At 38.8% G+C, this 17,601-nt stretch overlaps 1 protein-coding gene across 2 annotated transcripts in view; it reads left to right on the forward strand.

The window, feature by feature from the left end:
• The first annotated feature begins 4,952 nt into the window (after positions 1-4,952).
• Positions 4,953-17,601, forward strand: part of rbm6 (RNA binding motif protein 6) — a 76,319-nt gene continuing 63,670 nt past the window's right edge. For both annotated transcript variants that reach the window (XM_060919284.1, XM_060919286.1), the window contains exon 1: positions 4,953-5,027. The gene's annotated coding sequence lies outside the window, so the exon portion shown is untranslated. The remainder of the gene's footprint in view (positions 5,028-17,601) is intronic.

Below are 17,601 nucleotides of genomic sequence, written 5' to 3' on the forward strand. Positions count from 1 at the left end.
CAATTCGGTCGCATTTTACCAGAATTACGGCCCTTGATTAACAACCTTGTACTTTCACAATTACATGAAGGTGTGCTTGCCTTCTGATGTCAACTCCTCTCACAATTTTTGGATGAATTTCTCAAAGCTTTGCAAAAGGTCTTGGTATATGACAGTAATACACATATTGCGATTTGATTAGTTTGTGAAAATTTTACCAGAGTTTTGACCCTTGAATAAATAACTTGTACTTTGACAATTTCATGAGGGTGTGCTTGCCTTCTGACATCAACTCCTCTCACAATTTGTGGAGGAATTTCACCAAACTTGGCAGAAAGCTTTGGTATATGACAGCTATATGCATATTGAAATTTCCATTAATTTGGGCAAATTTTACCAGAGTTATACCCTTGATTATAAACAACCTTGTACTTTGTCAATTTCATCAAGGCGTGCTTGCTTTCTGAAACGAACTTCCTTCACAGTTTTTGGAGGAATTTCACAGAACTTGACAGGATTCTTTGTTATATGTCGTTAAAACGCATATTGGAATTTCATTCAATTCAGTTGCATTTTACCAAAGTTACGGCCCTTGATTAACAACCTTGTTCTTTCACAATTACATGAAGGTGCTTGCCTTCTGACATCAACTCCTCTCACAATTTTTGAAAGAATTTCTCAAAGCTTGGCAAAAGGCCTTGGTATATGACAGTAATACGCATATTGCGATTTGATTTGTTTGTGAAAATTTTACCAGAGTTTTGACCCTTGATAAAATAACTTGTACTTTGACAATTTCATGAAGGTGTGCTTGCCTTCTGACATCAACTCCTCTCACAATTTGTGGAGGAATTTCACCAAACTTGGCAAAAAGCTTTGTTATATGACAGCTATATGCATATTGAAATTTCCTTCAATTTGGGCAAATTTTACCAGAGTTATGCCCTTGATTATAAACAAACTTGTACTTTGGCAATTTCATCAAGGCGTGCTTGCTTTCTGAAATCAACTTCCTTCACAGTTTTTGGAGGAATTTCACAGAACTTGACAGGATTCTTTGTTATATGTCGTTAAAACCGATATTGTAATTTCATTCAATTCAATTGCATTTTACCCGAGTTATAGCCCTTAATTAACAACCTTGTACTTTCACAATTTCATGAAGGTGTCCTTGCATTCTGACATCAACTCCTCTCACAATTTGTGGAAGAATTTCTCAAAGCTTGGCAAAAGGCCTTGGTATATGACATTAATACGCATATTATGATTTGATTCGTTTGTGAGAATTTTACCAGAGTTTTGACCCTTGAATAAATAACTTGTACTTTGACAATTTCATGAGGGTGTACATTCTTCTGAAATCAACTCCTCTCACAATTTGTGGAGGAATTTCACCAAACTTGGCAAAAAGCTTTGTTATATGACAGCTATATGCATTTTGAAATTTCATTTAATTTTGGCAAATTTTACCAGAGTTATGCCCTTGATTATAAACAAACTTGTACTTTGGCAATTTCATCAAGGCATGCTTGCTTTCTGAAACCAACTTCCTTCACAGTTTTTGGAGGAATTTCACAGAACTTGACAGGATTCTTTGTTATATGTCGTTAAAATGCATATTGTAATTTCATTCAATTCAGTTGCATTTTACCAGAGTTACGGCCCTTGATTTACAACCTTGTACTTTCACAATTACATGAAGGTGTGCTTGCCTTCTGACATCAACTCCTCTCACAATTTTTGGAAGAATTTCTCAAAGCTTGGCAAAAGGCCTTGGTATATGACAGTAATACACATATTGCGATTTGATTTGTTTGTGAAAATTTTACCAGAGTTTTGACCCTTGAATAAATAACTTGTACTTTGACAATTTCATGAGGGTGTGCTTGCCTTCTGACATCAACTCCTCTCACAATTTGTGCAGGAATTTCACCAAACTTGGCAAAAAGCTTTGTTATATGACAGCTATATGCATATTGAAATTTCCTTCAATTTGGGCAAATTTTACCAGAGTTATGCCCTTGATTATAAACAAACTTGTACTTTGGCAATTTCATCAAGGCGTGCTTGCTTTCTGAAATCAACTTCCTTCACAGTTTTTGGAGGAATTTCACAGAACTTGACAGGATTCTTTGTTATATGTCGTTAAAACAGATATTGTAATTTCATTCAATTCAGTTGCATTTTACCAGAGTTACAGCCCTTGATTAACAACCTTGTACTTTCACAATTTCATGAAGGCGTGCTTGCCTTCTGACATCAACTCCTCTCACAGTTTGTGGAGGAATTTCACCAAACTTGGCAAAAAGCTTTGTTATATGACAGCTATATGCATATTGAAATTTCCTTTAATGTGGGCAAATTTTACCAGAGTTATGCCCTTGATTATTTACAAACTTGTTCTTTGGCAATTTCATCAAGGCGTGCTTGCTTTCTGAAACCAACTTCCTTCACAGTTTTGGGAGGAATTTCACAGAACTTGACAGGATTCTTTGTTATACCGTATGTCGTCAATACGCATATTGTAATGTTGTTCAATTCGGTCGCATTTTACCAGAGTTACGGCCCTTGATTAACAACCTTGTACTTTCACAATTACATGAAGGTGTGCTTGCCTTCTGACGTCAACTCCTCTCACAATTTTTGGATGAATTTCTCAAAGCTTTGCAAATAGTCTTGGTATATGACAGTAATATGCATATTGTGATTTGATTAGTTTGTGAAAATTTTACCAGAGTTTTGACCCTTGAATAAATAACTTGTACTTTGACAATTTCATGAAGGTGTGCTTGCCTTCTGACATCAACTCCTCTCACAATTTGTGGAGGAATTTCACCAAAATTGGCAAAAAGCTTTGTTATATGACAGCTATATGCATATTGAAATTTCCTTTAATTTGGGCAAATTTTACCAGAGTTATGCCCTTGATTATAAACAAACTTGTACTTTGTCAATTTCGTCAAGGCGTGCTTGCTTTCTGAAATCAACTTCCTTCACAGTTTTTGGAGGAATTTCACAGAACTTGACAGGATTCTTTGTTATATATCGTTAAAAAGGATATTGTAATTTCATTCAATTCAGTTGCATTTTACCAGAGTTACGGCCCTTGATTAACAACCTTGTACTTTCACAATTTCATGAAGGTGTGCTTGCCTTCTGACATCAACTCCTCTCACAGTTTGTGGAGGAATTTCACCAAACTTGGCAAAAAGCTTTGTTATATGACAGCTATATGCATATTGAAATTTCCTTTAATTTGGGCAAATTTTACCAGAGTTATGGCCTTAATTATTTACAAATTTGTGCTTTGGCAATTTCATCAAGGCATGCTTGCTTTCTGAAATTAACTTCCTTCACAGTTTTTGGAGGAATTTCACAGAACTTGACAGGATTCTTTGTTATATGGTTTTAAAATGCATCTTGTAATTTCATTCAATTCGGTTGCATTTTACCAGAGTTACGGCCCTTGATTAACAACCTTGTACTTTCACAATTTCATGAAGGTGTGCTTGCCTTCTGACATCAACTCCTCTCACAATTTGTGTCAGAATTTCACCAAACTTGGCAAAAAGCTTTGTTATACGACAGTTATACACATATTGAAATTTCCTTTAATGTGGGCAAATTTTACCAGAGTTATGCCCTTGATTATTTACAAACTCGTTCTTTGGCAATTTCATCAAGGCGTGCTTGCTTTCTGAAACCAACTTCCTTCACAGTTTTGGGAGGAATTTCACAGAACTTGACAGGATTCTTTGTTATACCGTATGTCGTCAATACGCATATTGTAATGTTGTTCAATTCGGTCGCATTTTACCAGAGTTACGGCCCTTGATTAACAACCTTGTACTTTCACAATTACATGAAGGTGTGCTTGCCTTCTGACGTCAACTCCTCTCACAATTTTTGGATGAATTTCTCAAAGCTTTGCAAATAGTCTTGGTATATGACAGTAATACGCATATTGTGATTTGATTAGTTTGTGAAAATTTTACCAGAGTTTTGACCCTTGAATAAATAACTTGTACTTTGACAATTTCATGAGGGTGTACATTCTTCTGAAATCAACTCCTCTCACAATTTGTGGAGGAATTTCACCAAATTTGGCAAAAAGCTTTGTTATATGACAGCTATATGCATATTTAAATTTCCTTCAATTTGGCCAAATTTTACCAGAGTTATGCCCTTGATTATAAACAAACTTGTACTTTGGCAATTTCATCAAGGCGTGCTTGCTTTCTGAAATCAACTTCCTTCACAGTTTTCGAAGGAATTTCACAGAACTTGACAGGATTCTTTGTTATATGTCATTAAAACACATATTGTAATTTCATTCAATTCAGTTGCATTTTACCAGAGTTACGGCCCTTGATTAACAACCTTGTACTTGACAATTTCATGAAGGTGTGCTTGTCTTCTGACATCAACTCCTCTCACAATTTGTGGAGGAATTTCACCAAACTTGGCAAAAAGCTTTGTTATATGACAGATATATGCATATTGAAATTTCCTTTAATTTGGGCAAATTTTACCAGAGTTATGCCCTTGATTATTTACAAACTTGTGCTGTGGCAATTTCATCAAGGCGTGCTTGCTTTCTGAAACCAACTTCCTTCACAGTTTTCAGAGGAATTTCACAGAACTTGACAGGATTCTTTCTCTGTCGTTAAAACGCATATTGTAATTTAATTCAATTCAGTTGCATTTTAGTTATGGCCTAGTTGCCGGGGGGTTATTGTGCTCTCAGAGCACTCTTGTTTCCACAGAGATCACTGGGCGGCCCACTGGGACAGAGGGTTGGATGAGATTATGCGTTGTCACAGAAAGGGCAGAATCACTCACTGTATATATCTGAATGGTAGATTTACAATAAAACAGCTAACTAGTGTAACTCCAATGCCAAAACACTTAATAAAATGGTTGCTGAATAATGTGTGCGTAAAATGAGCGATGACGAGCCAACTCCACCTCTTCCGGAAGTGCGGCGTTGTTCTTGTTCGCTCGCTTCCGGTCGCGTTCTAAAGAGTCGCGATAACAGCGCAGGAAAGGTTAGTTCCTTCACTGGTGGTTTATTTTTTAATTAATGTTTTTCATATCCGTGAAAGTTTAATTCACGACTGTTGCTTGTTCATGGATACCAGGTTTTAGATAAACCTTTGTTACACTAGTAATTGTGGGCTGGCTAGTGAATACACGTAGCTAGCTAGCTAGCTAGCTGGGGAATTCTTATTAGCTAACGCAGATGCTTCGTCGTTTTATTAGCTCAATAGTTAAATGTTTATAAATATAGCCAGCTGTGCTTGCTAGATCGGGTTAGATTCAGTTTTGAGCATTATTCGATAACTAACTGGCTTGCATAATAGATGTTTAGCTGCTAAGCTAATGGTCGCTGGCTTCATTTTTCTGAAGGAAAAAAAAAAGAGGTCTGAAGTGCCTAGCAGGAGCTCGTTTTCAGATCACACTGCCTGTTAAAGCTCCAGTGAGTCCAAGAATAAATATTTTTAATCTTATGGTAAAAGGTTTAGTTAGCTATCCAGTGTTTTAAGGCATAACCACGGCAACAGATTGACGTTTGCTAATTAGCCTTGTGAGTGTGGTGGGGTGGGATGGAGTGTGTTATGGGTGATTTGGGCATTTTTGCAAGGTTAGTCAGGTGTATAGACTCGAGTGGCGGCTACAATTATCGACACCTAATGATCTTTTTTTTTTGTCTATTACAAAGTAGAAAAGACTTTCAATATGTAGATTGTGCATGAATAATTACTCAAACTTCTACTGGGGAAAAATGAGGTGATTCCCGATTAATTAGCGTATCAGATCACGTGACACCGTTCCACAATTATCGGCACCTTTGTCCACAGTTATCGACACCCACATTATTTATTTTAAAAAAATAATCGGTATGTGGTATTCAGTTAACAAAACATAATTTTTTATTTAATTTTGTTTTACATAGACTTTTATCTTTAGTACAAAATTTCTTTTTATATATGGATGTCGGTGCTGAACGTAAATGAGGAAGTAATTCTCATGTTTGTAAACAAATGAAGTAATGTTTAACCTGTCAGAAAATCTTTTTGTTCCACTTTCTAAAGCCTAGGTCACAACCGGACATACGATTTTTTGGCCGTGCGATTTCTGGCATTTCCCAAATCGCTGCGTTTTTTTTTTTTTTTTTGTTCGTGGGGAAAGACGCACGTTGGCCGTAAGTTTGTCTTGCAACCTGTAAAAAATGTAAGCGCCCGTAGAGTTTGTTTGACATGACAAAGAACCCTCTGCGGCTCGAAAATCAGCACGTCGCATGCGCGCCCTCCGTGCGTTTCTTGCGTTTTTTTGCACGTAGACCAGCCGTAGGAGCACGTACGGCCGGTTGTGACCGAGGCAAAAGGCAGCGTTTCTCAACCTTTTTTCAGTCACTGCACCCTTCAGAAGTATGCAAATTCTCAAAGCGCCCCCCATATAAAATATACGCAGTCATGCTGACCATACGCAGGGCTCGAAATTCGCGGTGGTCCGGTCACCCGAGGCGACTTAATTTGTCATTTGGCGGGTAATTCCTGTCACTAGCCAGCCCGGCTGGCTAGTTGAAAATAAAAAATATATATGAAGCGAAGATTCAGACACAACCGTCAACTAAAGCCACCACATATTAAGCGCGTGCCGTGTCTGTGTTAATCGATGTGTTTATCGGCAGGACGGTCAGGCTGTCAGTTTTTTCACTACTGCGCATGCATATAACAGACATCCCAAGTCTCCCGGAAGTTCCGGGAGTCTCCTGCATATTGATAGTGGCTCCCTGATGCCCGCAAATTGGATAATATCTCCCGGAATCTAGAGCCAGCGAGCAAGAGCGTGCACGCCGAAACATTAATGTCTGCATCGCGCATATAGCCTAGTCACAACCGGACGTACGATTTTTTTGCCGTGCGAATTTTGGCATTTCCCAAATCGCTGCATTTTTTTTGTTCGTGGAGAAAGACGCACGTTGGCCGTAAGTTTGTCTTGCAACCTTAAAAAAACGTAAGCGCCCGTAGAGTTTGTTTGACATGACAAAGAACCTCTGCGGCCAGTCTACGGCTCGAAAATCAGCACGTTACACGCGCGCCGCCCTCCGTGCGTTACACGCGCGCGCCCTCCGTGCGTTACACGCGCGCCCTCCATGCATTTCTTGCGTTTTTTGCACGTAGACTGGCCGTAGGAGCAAATACCGCCGGTTGTGACCGAGGCATATGATGGAGTGCGCGAGGGAGCGCGAGAGAGACTGCGTGTGTGCCTGTTCATGAAGCGCATGCTAGACAAAGAGCATCGTGATTGGTTTACAAGACATCCCAACCTGCAGACACCCCCCCCCCCCCCCCCCCGCGATGGGGGAAAAAAAGTCCAATATATTATTATTTGCTGATATTATATTATGGTGCGGCGGCACGGTGGTGTAGTGGTTAGCGCTATCGCCTCACAGCAAGAAGGTCCTGGGTTCGAGCCCCCGGGGCCGGCGAGGGCCTTTCTGTGTGGAGTTTGCATGTTCTCCCCGTGTCCGTGTGGGTTTCCTCCGGGTGCTCCGGTTTCCCCCACAGTCCAAAGACATGCAGGTTAGGTTAACTGGTGACTCTAAATTGAGCGTAGGTGTGGAAATGTGAGTGTGATGAATGTGTGGTCTGTGTCTATGTTGTCAGCCCTGAGATGACCTGGCGACTTGTCCAGGGTGTACCCCGCCTTTCGCCCGTAGTCAGCTGGGATAGGCTCCAGCTTGCCTGCGACCCTGTAGAAGGATAAAGTGGCTACAGATAATGAGATGAGATGATGATATGGTGCTCTGTGTTGTTCTCATTTATGTATTTAACAACAGTATCAAAATACTCCGGTTCTTGAATTAAATCCACATTAGTCATGAACAATGGTAACTACTCTCTTCTTTTGTGTTATTTTTGACAGAAGTAAAATTCATACATGAGCAAATTTTGGCGAGTTGATTTTCTGTTTGGCTCGTTACTTTGGAGTGTAACTAGTCCAGCTGGCTGGTGAAAAAATATATGAATTTCAAGCCTGATACGCTGACCCCGGCAGTGACATTGTGACATGGGAAAGGGGGGGCGTGAGACAAATTTTGATGATGCATGAGGCGGCGATGATCTGCATTAGTGCAACTATCGTTTTTTTTGAATTGACATTATTTTATTTATTTCATCTCATCTCATTATCTCTAGCTGCTTTTATCCTTCTACAGGGTCGCAGGCAAGCTGGAGCCTATCCCAGCTGACTACGGGCGAAAGGCGGGGTACACCCTGGACAAGTCGCCAGGTCATCACAGGGCTGACACATAGACACAGACAACCATTCACGACTCCATGTCACGACCTGCGGTCAATTTTAGAGTCACCAGTTAACCTAACCTGCATGTCTTTGGACTGGTGGGGAAACCCGGAGCACCCGGAGGAAACCCACGCGGACACGGGGAGAACATGCAAACTCCACACAGAAAGGCCCTCGCCGGCCCCGGGGCTCGAACCCAGGACCTTCTTGCTGTGAGGCGACAGCGCTAACCACTACACCACCGTGCTGCCTTATTTATTTCAATGTTAGAATATATAATTTTTTGACGGCACCCCGGTTGAGAGAGGCTGTTCTAAGGATTTTCGTAGATCACATTTTGTTAATCATTCGTCGTTGTTTGTATTAATTTCTAGTTTTGTAGTTTACCAATAAATATCAACAGGCAATTGACATTGTAACCACATGGAAATCCAGGTCAAAGGTCGCGTGTCATTCCTCGAACCAAAATATAAAATGTCTACTGATATTGTAATATGTGGTAGATATTTACAACAAACTGCAAAAAAAAATCTGAATGGAATAGAAAATTCTGAATATATCAAGTGTGTATTTTTTTTATTTTTAAAATATGCTAGGAATTTAATTCTGGTCCAATTCTATTTATTGCAGTAGGATTCCAAATGTTTTATAAACATTCCATTCTGTTATAAATCTCATCTCATTATCTCTAGTTGCTTTATCCTGTTCTACAGGGTCGCAGGCAAGCTGGAGCCTATCCCAGCTGACTACAGGCGAAAGGCGGGGTACACCCTGGACAAGTCGCCAGGTCATCACAGGGCTGACACATAGACACAGACAACCATTCACACTCACGGTCAATTTAGAGTCACCAGTTAACCTAACCTGCATGTCTTTGGACTGTGGGTGGAAACCGGAGCACCCCGAGGAAACCCACGCGGACACGGGGAGAACATGCAAACTCCACACAGAAAGGCCCTCGCCGGCCACGGGGCTCGAACCCGGACCTTCTTGCTCTGAGGCGACAGCGCTAACCACTACACCACCGTGCCGCCTCTGTTATAAATCAGAAAAAAATGATTATAAGTCATTGTAGAGTAGTACTTCATCTACTTCAACAGTGTTACACAAAGATTGATCCATAACAGTTGTAAATGTCACTTAATTCCACAGGGTATCGATAATGGTGGACACCGGTGAAAGTGATCACTATTATCGACACCTCACGTGATTTCTCAAACGCGCATTTAGATACAAAATGGCGACAGTCAAATGAAAGACAAAGAAACAAAGTAGATTTCAACAAGGAGATCATGAAAAATCAGTGAATTTGAGAAGTAAAAACATGTCCCATGATCTTTCCACCATGCTTACCTGCAATGATAACGTCCAGGTTTTCCTCAAATTGCTGATCGTGCTAAAAAAAAATCCATCTCAGGTAACGAGCTGTCGTCAGATGACAAGATCAAAGGTTTAGGGGGGGGGGGGGGGGGGGGGGGGGGGGGGGGTGGGGGGGGTCTTCTGGTTGATTTAATTAACCCAATAACTGTTGTAACTGAAATTCACTTTTGTAAAAATTTTTTTTGGTAAATCTGAAAAGGTGTCGATAATTATGGACTGTTGGTAATTGTAGCCGCCGCTCTAGTGAGCTAGCCAGCATAGCTAGTCATACAAATCGACTTGTTTATAGTTTGAAGTGATTGCTGTGTAAAAAAAATTAAGGAAGTGAAGTCAGAGAACAATGTTTCTTCCACCAGAAATCTCCAGCCCGAATTGAAACACCTATGATCCGGCTGGTGATCTGAATAAGATGTGTTTTAATCAGGGTCGGAAGTGAGCTCTTCAAAATGGTGACTGAACACTATAAAGACCCCCCCCCCCCCCCCCCCCCCCCCCCTTCAGTGGATATTATAGGGATTTCATCCAGACGAATGATTGGATGGAATATGTAATTTACTTGCCAGTCAAAATGTGTGGCATTAGTGCAGTGCATTTCTCTGTGCAGCCGGGGCAGTGTTGTGTCGAATTAATTAGACTGTTTGTTTCTTTAATATCTGATACAGTCTCTCATGCGCTCTGTTCTAATTTAATACATTTAAATAATATTGGCTGGGTTTTTTTCGTGGTATATCAGATATATTCCGTTCAGCTAGCATGATATTGAGCAAGTCAAAAATGAGCTGAATGGAATATATCTGATACACCATGAAAAAACCCCTGCAATTATTATTACACATAGACATTCGATGGAACAATTATAGATTTTACAAAAAGTTAAGAACAGGGGGGTGACGTACCAATATTGAATGCTGATTTTGATTGAATGTAATTCAGTGTTCTATTAATCCAATGTACAAAGTTAAAGTTCTAACAATAAAAATGGTACAAGTCCAAAAAGCCTGAACAACAACCCAGCTTATATCCAAGCTATAAACTGGTTGACAGTTCAAGTTCAGTTACTTTTGGTAGGAGTTAATTGTTACATTTCCGTTGTTCAAAACAAAAGGGCTTTGCTGAGTGAAGTCCACGAGTGAAGTCCTCTTGTAAAAGTCTCCGTCACTTTTCCTCACCTCCAAATAGAACTTTGACAATATTTCCGCTATTGCTCTCTTTTCCAGTTTTTCAATGTCCATTGGTATGTTTTTCTCCTGTAAATATGCATGAAGGATATCCAGTGAAGTTTTGGTAGCCTTTCGGGTGTTCAGCGCGTCTTTCAAAATTCTCTTTAAATCTTTCACTTTTAACAAAGCAAACTTCACAGCCATGTTTTTGTGCAAACTGCCACAGTCACTCGCTAGCGCAGAAGTTTTACATCCCCGACATGTCTCTCTTCCAGTTTTTCAATGTCCATTGGTATGTTTTTCTCTTGTAAATATGTGTGAAGCATGTCTAATGAAGTTTTAGTAGCCTTTTGGGTGTTCAGCGCATCTTTAGTTTCAGTTTATTTATTTAGTGCTTAAAGTGCATATCACGGGTAAATTCAGGAGCAAGATCAATGTAATTCTCTATTTTATATTCAACTTTGGTCAAATATCTGTAACATTCTGCATTCTCTGCAATTTTTTTTACCTTGCGCAATACCAGAAAAATTCAGTTGAAATCAAGCCGTTTGAGGCGAATTGGTCCGCCTCTGAAAAAACTTGGCGTTTGAATTTCCCGGGAAACATTGATTTTTCATGACGTCATCTGCGGGACGCCTCCTTCTGAATCCTACGTCAGCGCTGGTTTGTTTGAGAAGAGGACCTGGTGGTTTTCTGCAAATTTCTTCAACATTATCACGTAATTATTAAAATGGTTAACAGATGTATCGTAGGAGGGTGTAGCAACACCAATCTTGATGGGATTAGTACTCATCGTTTTCCAAAAGACCGGACAACACGAGAGAAATGGGAGCGCTTGGTCTACACAGGCTGTGCACTGAAACCGTGCAAAGCTCGCGCTTCCGAAGGTAACATCACGAATCTGGCTCCAGACTCCCTTGGGATTTTTCCAGACGCGTTTTATTTTATTTATTTCTGCTGTAGACAGATGGCCTTGTGCAAAATTACCCTTCTGGATGAGTGTGTAAAGGGACATACTTTCATATAAAAAAAAAAAAACACAAAATTGGTCCAGAATATGCACTTTAAACCTAGCATTGGGTGAGCCTCGTCTTCTCTTTTTCCCAGCGGACAAAGAAATGATTGCGCGCAAACGCAGCAGGCAAGTTTTATCTCTGGATCTTCGCATGAGCTCCGATGTGTGACGTCGTGTTGTCTTGACAACGTGCAGTATTCTCCATTGGGGAGAGTGGCGTAATACGTGGAGGATAAGCAATATGACAACAATATTGCATGCCATCAATAAACCCACTAGAAGGGAATAGAACATGTTTTTATTACATGGAAAAAGTGGCCCGTATGTATAATAATTCTTCATATTTGACGTGATGGGAGAAATGAACTTGCATGACGTTTTCAGGCATTTCGCAGACACTTATCCTGAGTGTCGTGGAAACTCTTTCGAGCAAGAACACTCGAAGGTAGTGTGACTTGTATTAAATCAATAACAAAAGCCGAGTCCGGTCTGCAGAATGATCCGAGCCAAAATCACAAATTTCTTATTTTATACAGTTTCAAAACAAGCATATGGGCAATTCCATGTAAATGTCAACCTCACAGGAGATCCCAAATTTCAAACTAAACAAACTAAATAAATAAACAAATAAATAAATACATACATAAATAAATATTTTGATCACCTAATGTCACTGTCAGTCTTTCTTATAATGTAAAACCCAAGCTAAAATCAACTTTGATCATGTACAATTCTATATTATTGCCACAAGCCACAGAAATGTATGCTAAAATCCACAAAACAGCAAAACAATAGCTATTCTAAATATTATTTAAGAACTTTGATAGTTTTAGCTGATATTTAGAGAGTTTTTCAAAGGGTTATGGTGGTTAAATTGCTGATTTCCTAAACATATGCCATGTCTATTTCAGACGCGTCACATCCATAACGGAATTTCGTCACATCCATAACGCTGACTTTTCCTTCCGAAACTCTGCACGAAATACAAAATATTTTAAACAGAGATTTTTAAATATTCACCTTGGACCCCTCTGTCAAATGGATATCTCCATTTCGACATTAGATTTACAATTTCATAGAGTTTGATAAAATGTACAGTCACCCAAGAAAAGTGATACTTTTTCTGTCACATCCATAACGCATCTTTTATTGGCATTTCCTGGCATGCCCTAGATGTACTATGGGAATTGTTCTTGTTCTATCACTTCTCCAGTATGGTACAGCCTTAAAATATGCAACACCTGTTTAAATACTGGGAGACAATAAAACATGCACTGGGTCATTTGTTGCCATTTTGAGTTCAAGTGTCGCGTCCATAACGCTGGAATTGCTCATATGCAGATAATCTCATTGGTTAGAAATACCTCTTCAGTATTTTCTATTGGTTAGTATATCTCACATGTCTCATATTTTGAGTCAACCAGGCCAAATTTTCCAGTATGAATAGTCAATTCAGGAAGAATCAAAACATATATGATCAGAAGTTATGCATCGTGAACAACACAGTATTCAGAACGTACAATACATGATTCAAAATGACTGGAGTCAAATCAGCTTAACGATTGATACAGGCTGCAGGTACAAATGATCATAACATAGGAGCAATACGCGATTCAGAATGTATTACATTAGCGTGCAAAACACTCTGGCACATGAATCGCATGATTCGAAACGAACAATTGCTTAATTCAACATGGCCGTGGCTCAGTCATTACAACATATGGTAGCACTGCAGGTGCAGAAGTTAGAATAATAGCCTTTTTAAATAGGCCTGAGATTTAGCAGAAAACAAGCTTTCAGTATAATCAATCTCAGTGTCTTGCCTGTAATTATGATCATTCATAAATCAGTATATTTTAATAGAATCAGCTTAATTTACTCATTACTGTAAATCAACATAATTGTCTTTGAATCAATATACAATCAACATAAGACAAATCAGTGTGCGTGCTTACATATGCAGAAAAATATAAACAGGCCAGGGCTCGACATTAACAGTAGCCCAATTGCCCGGGGCAACCATCCAATAGATTTGGACAACCAGACTCTCACAAATGCTTCCCGATCGGGCAACTACCCAAATATGTCAACTTGCATGAAAAACGATGTTTATTCATTCATATTATGATGAAATTTCATCACCATTTGCGATTGTTTGACTTGGAAAGACCACGTCCATGTTATCATTACGGGATGTTCAACAACTAGCGGAATTCACATTTGCACATCGCGGGCTCGCAATGCAGTTTCCCATTGCTAATAATTATCGCGTAGTGCATATTCGGTGTTCTATGCAGACCCTCCAGGATTTCGCGATGTTGCGATTTGCAACTTCAGCCAATCCCCACGAATTCAGGGCGGTGTTGCAGTTATATCCAATCACCACAACTTTCCCGCAAATTTGACCAATCGTTGGCGTCGTCTTGAGGTGACGTCGACAAACTACCTTCCGCCTTACTTCCATGTATACATTCAAGAGAAGCAGCATGTGCGCAGTGTTGCCAGATTGGGCGGTTTTAAGTGCATTTTGGCGGGTTTTGAACATATTATGGGCTGGAAAACGTCAGCAGTATCTGGCAACATTGCATGATGTGCGAGTCAGTGTTTCTGTAGGCTTAAATTCTGTTACTGGAAGTGTGTTATGTTTACAGTGAAGGACTGTGTGCACTTTATTTTTTTTTACTTGATACAAGAAAGTAATGGATGCCAACATTTTTGCCAAAATGGTATTTTATTTCCCATTGTTTAGGCAGCTTCAGCATCATACTGTGAGATTCTGTTCAAATTGTTTTTTTTCTTCTATGAAGCCTGAGCCATTTATTTTATTAGCTTTATAATTATTGTTTAATTTAGTCTTCAGGAGAGACTGCCTGCACACAGCACTAGTGTAAATAGTTTTTTTTTTTTTTTCTTACATGAAAGCTAAGGCAGTTATATTATATTTTAAGGTAACTTCATGTTGTGCTGTGAGGTTCTCTGCACTTTAACTTTTGAACCAACAGGTGCATTTGGATAAGTAAAGCCTATTTTTCTGCATTTTTGTAGTCCTGCTAATCTTTTATATTGGTAAAGTTGTTTATAGGACCATTTCTCAGTGTCTTTGTTTTTTTAATCAATAGGGTCATTCCGTGCCAACTCACCTAAGGGTCCCCACATCACCGTCTCAGATTTTGCTCAAAAAATTCTATAATCAAGAATCATATGTTTGTACCACACATGCAAAATATTAGCTCCCAATTCATTGTAGTTTTGGAACTACTGGCCTTTGAAATTTTGATGTCAAAATACCACATGACGAAATGGCTCTTTCCCCAACTTCAGAGACCCATAACTTTTTATTGCAGCTATCTAGACAGTTGTGTTTGCAGATTCTTATTGAATGATACCCACTCTTTTCAAATCTGTTGTCAGAAAGCCTCTGAAGGACATACGTTTTGCATAATGGGAAGCCAAAAATGACGTTTTGGCCCAAATCACATAAAATTCATTAAAACTCTAGGGGGCATAGTAGAAATATGAAGCTAGTTAGATTTTTTTCCTCACTACATAGTATTTGTAGGGTTGTTATCTGTTCACAGGAACATATTTTGCCATGAAATTTCAATTCCTGAATTTACAAAAAAAATTTTAACATCTTACGTCCTTTCCGAGGGGGCTAAAATAGGGCATTTTCGCCATCTTATTTGGTCATGTGGCTAGGGGTTTAGGATCTTCAAATTTTTTGTGAAGATGCTCTCATATAAGATGTAACTACTCCCTGATTTTTTTTAACAAACGCCCCTTGCTTCATATTTTAATAATTTTTTTTGTACATGGACAGTTTCATCATTTTTCACTTTTTTCCACATTCAGAACTCTGTAACTCTAAATTGGAAGATTCCTACTAGCAGCTATTTCAGATTTACATACACTGACACACAAATTTTCATATTTTAGTAGTTGTATGCCCAAGAAATTCATATTTTTCTTTCTATTGGGACCTAAAAACAGCTATTTGGCCAAAAATGACAAAAACGCTGGGCAGCTTTTAATAAACAAGGGAATAATAAAGGGGTGTTTTGCACACAAATTAAGGCTTATAAGAACCTAATCTAGGCATACACATTTCCTGAACAACTTTTTCTGTATTGTATATTATTTTTTGCAATTAGAAAATTTTAGGTATAATTGCAATTTTTGTTGAATATCCTTGGAAAATATAGAAAAATAACAACAAAATTCTGGAGTAGTATTTTTTATATACTTCAAGGTTGTGTAAGCACAAAACATTTAGCAATGAGGTTTTATTTACATATTAACACATTCAATGATCCATGATCATGATGTTGAAAAACATCACAAGATTTGTACATAATTTAAAGTCAAATATGGGCATCCGTGATAATGGGTAATTCATTCACAGGCAGTACAGTTTCATGTGATGTGCTAAGACACTCATAAACTGTCATCTAGTAGTACATAAGTTAAAACTTAAGTCTTTCACAAGTTTGAAGTCATCCTCTGTTAGTTGGTAATGGCGTCCCCCACTTTTTATGTTTGGGGCCTCTACCACACAAAGGACATGAAGCAAAGGCACCCAACATTCATCTTTCCTGCTTTGTGGTGGCCATGAGAATGTGTTGCCTCGTCCTTGTCTCATGAAATTGACATACACATCATTTTCTTCTTCATTTCTGGTGACAATATTTCCAATGTACCATTTTCTGTCATAAACACAGGCAATATATTTGCCTGGCTGGTACATATTTGGTGCAGATTGGGACATTTGGCTTGGGGCCTGTAACTGGGACTGTAAAACTGGTGTGGTTTCAGGTCCTATGTCCACTATCGATGATGGTACCACATCAGAAGAAACCCTTCTCATCTCCAGCTGAGTGGGTGCAATTGGGCAGAAGCTGTGATGAGATCTTGTTCCAGGATAGAAAAAGTCACCACATCTTTAATTTATGAGGAAAATAGCCCATTCCCTCCAGAACTTGAAAAATATCAAGTCAACATTTTTGTCATTTTTGGCCAAATAGCTGTTTTTAGGTCCCAATAGAAAGAAAAATATGAATTTCTTGGGCAGACTACTACTAAAATATGAAAATTTGTATGTCAGTGTATGTAAATCTGAAATAGCTGCTAGTAGGAATTTTCCAATGTAGAGTTACAGAGTTCTGAATGTGGAAAAAAGTGAAAAATGATGAAACTGTCCATGTACAAAAAAAATTATTAAAATATGAAGCAAGGGGCGTTTGTTAAAAAAAATCAGGGAGTAGTTACATCTTATATGAGAGCATCTTCACAAAAAACTAGAAGATCCTAAACCCCTAGCCACATTAACAAATAAGATGGCAAAAATGCCCTATTTTAGCCCCCTCGGAAAGGACGTAAGATGTTAAAAAAATTTTTAAAAATTCAGGAATATAATTTTCATCGCAAAATATGTTTCTGTGAACAGATAACAACCCTACAATTACTATGTAATGAGGAAAAAAATCTAACTAGTTTCATATTTCTACTAGGCCCCTTTGAGTTTTAATGAATTTTAAGCGATTTTGGCCAAAATGCCATTTTTGGCTTCCTATTATGCAAAAAGTATGTCCTTCAGAGGCTTTCTGGCAACAGATTTGAAAAGAGTGGGTATCATTCAGTAAGAATCTGCACACACAACTTTCTAGATAGCTGCAATAAAAAGTTATGGGTCTCTGAAGTTGGGGAAAGAGCCAATTTCGACATGTGGTGTTTTGACATCAATATTTCAAAGGCCTGTAG

This window comes from Neoarius graeffei, chromosome 4, assembly GCF_027579695.1.
Source record: "Neoarius graeffei isolate fNeoGra1 chromosome 4, fNeoGra1.pri, whole genome shotgun sequence".
NCBI classification, from domain to species: Eukaryota; Metazoa; Chordata; class Actinopteri; order Siluriformes; family Ariidae; genus Neoarius; species Neoarius graeffei.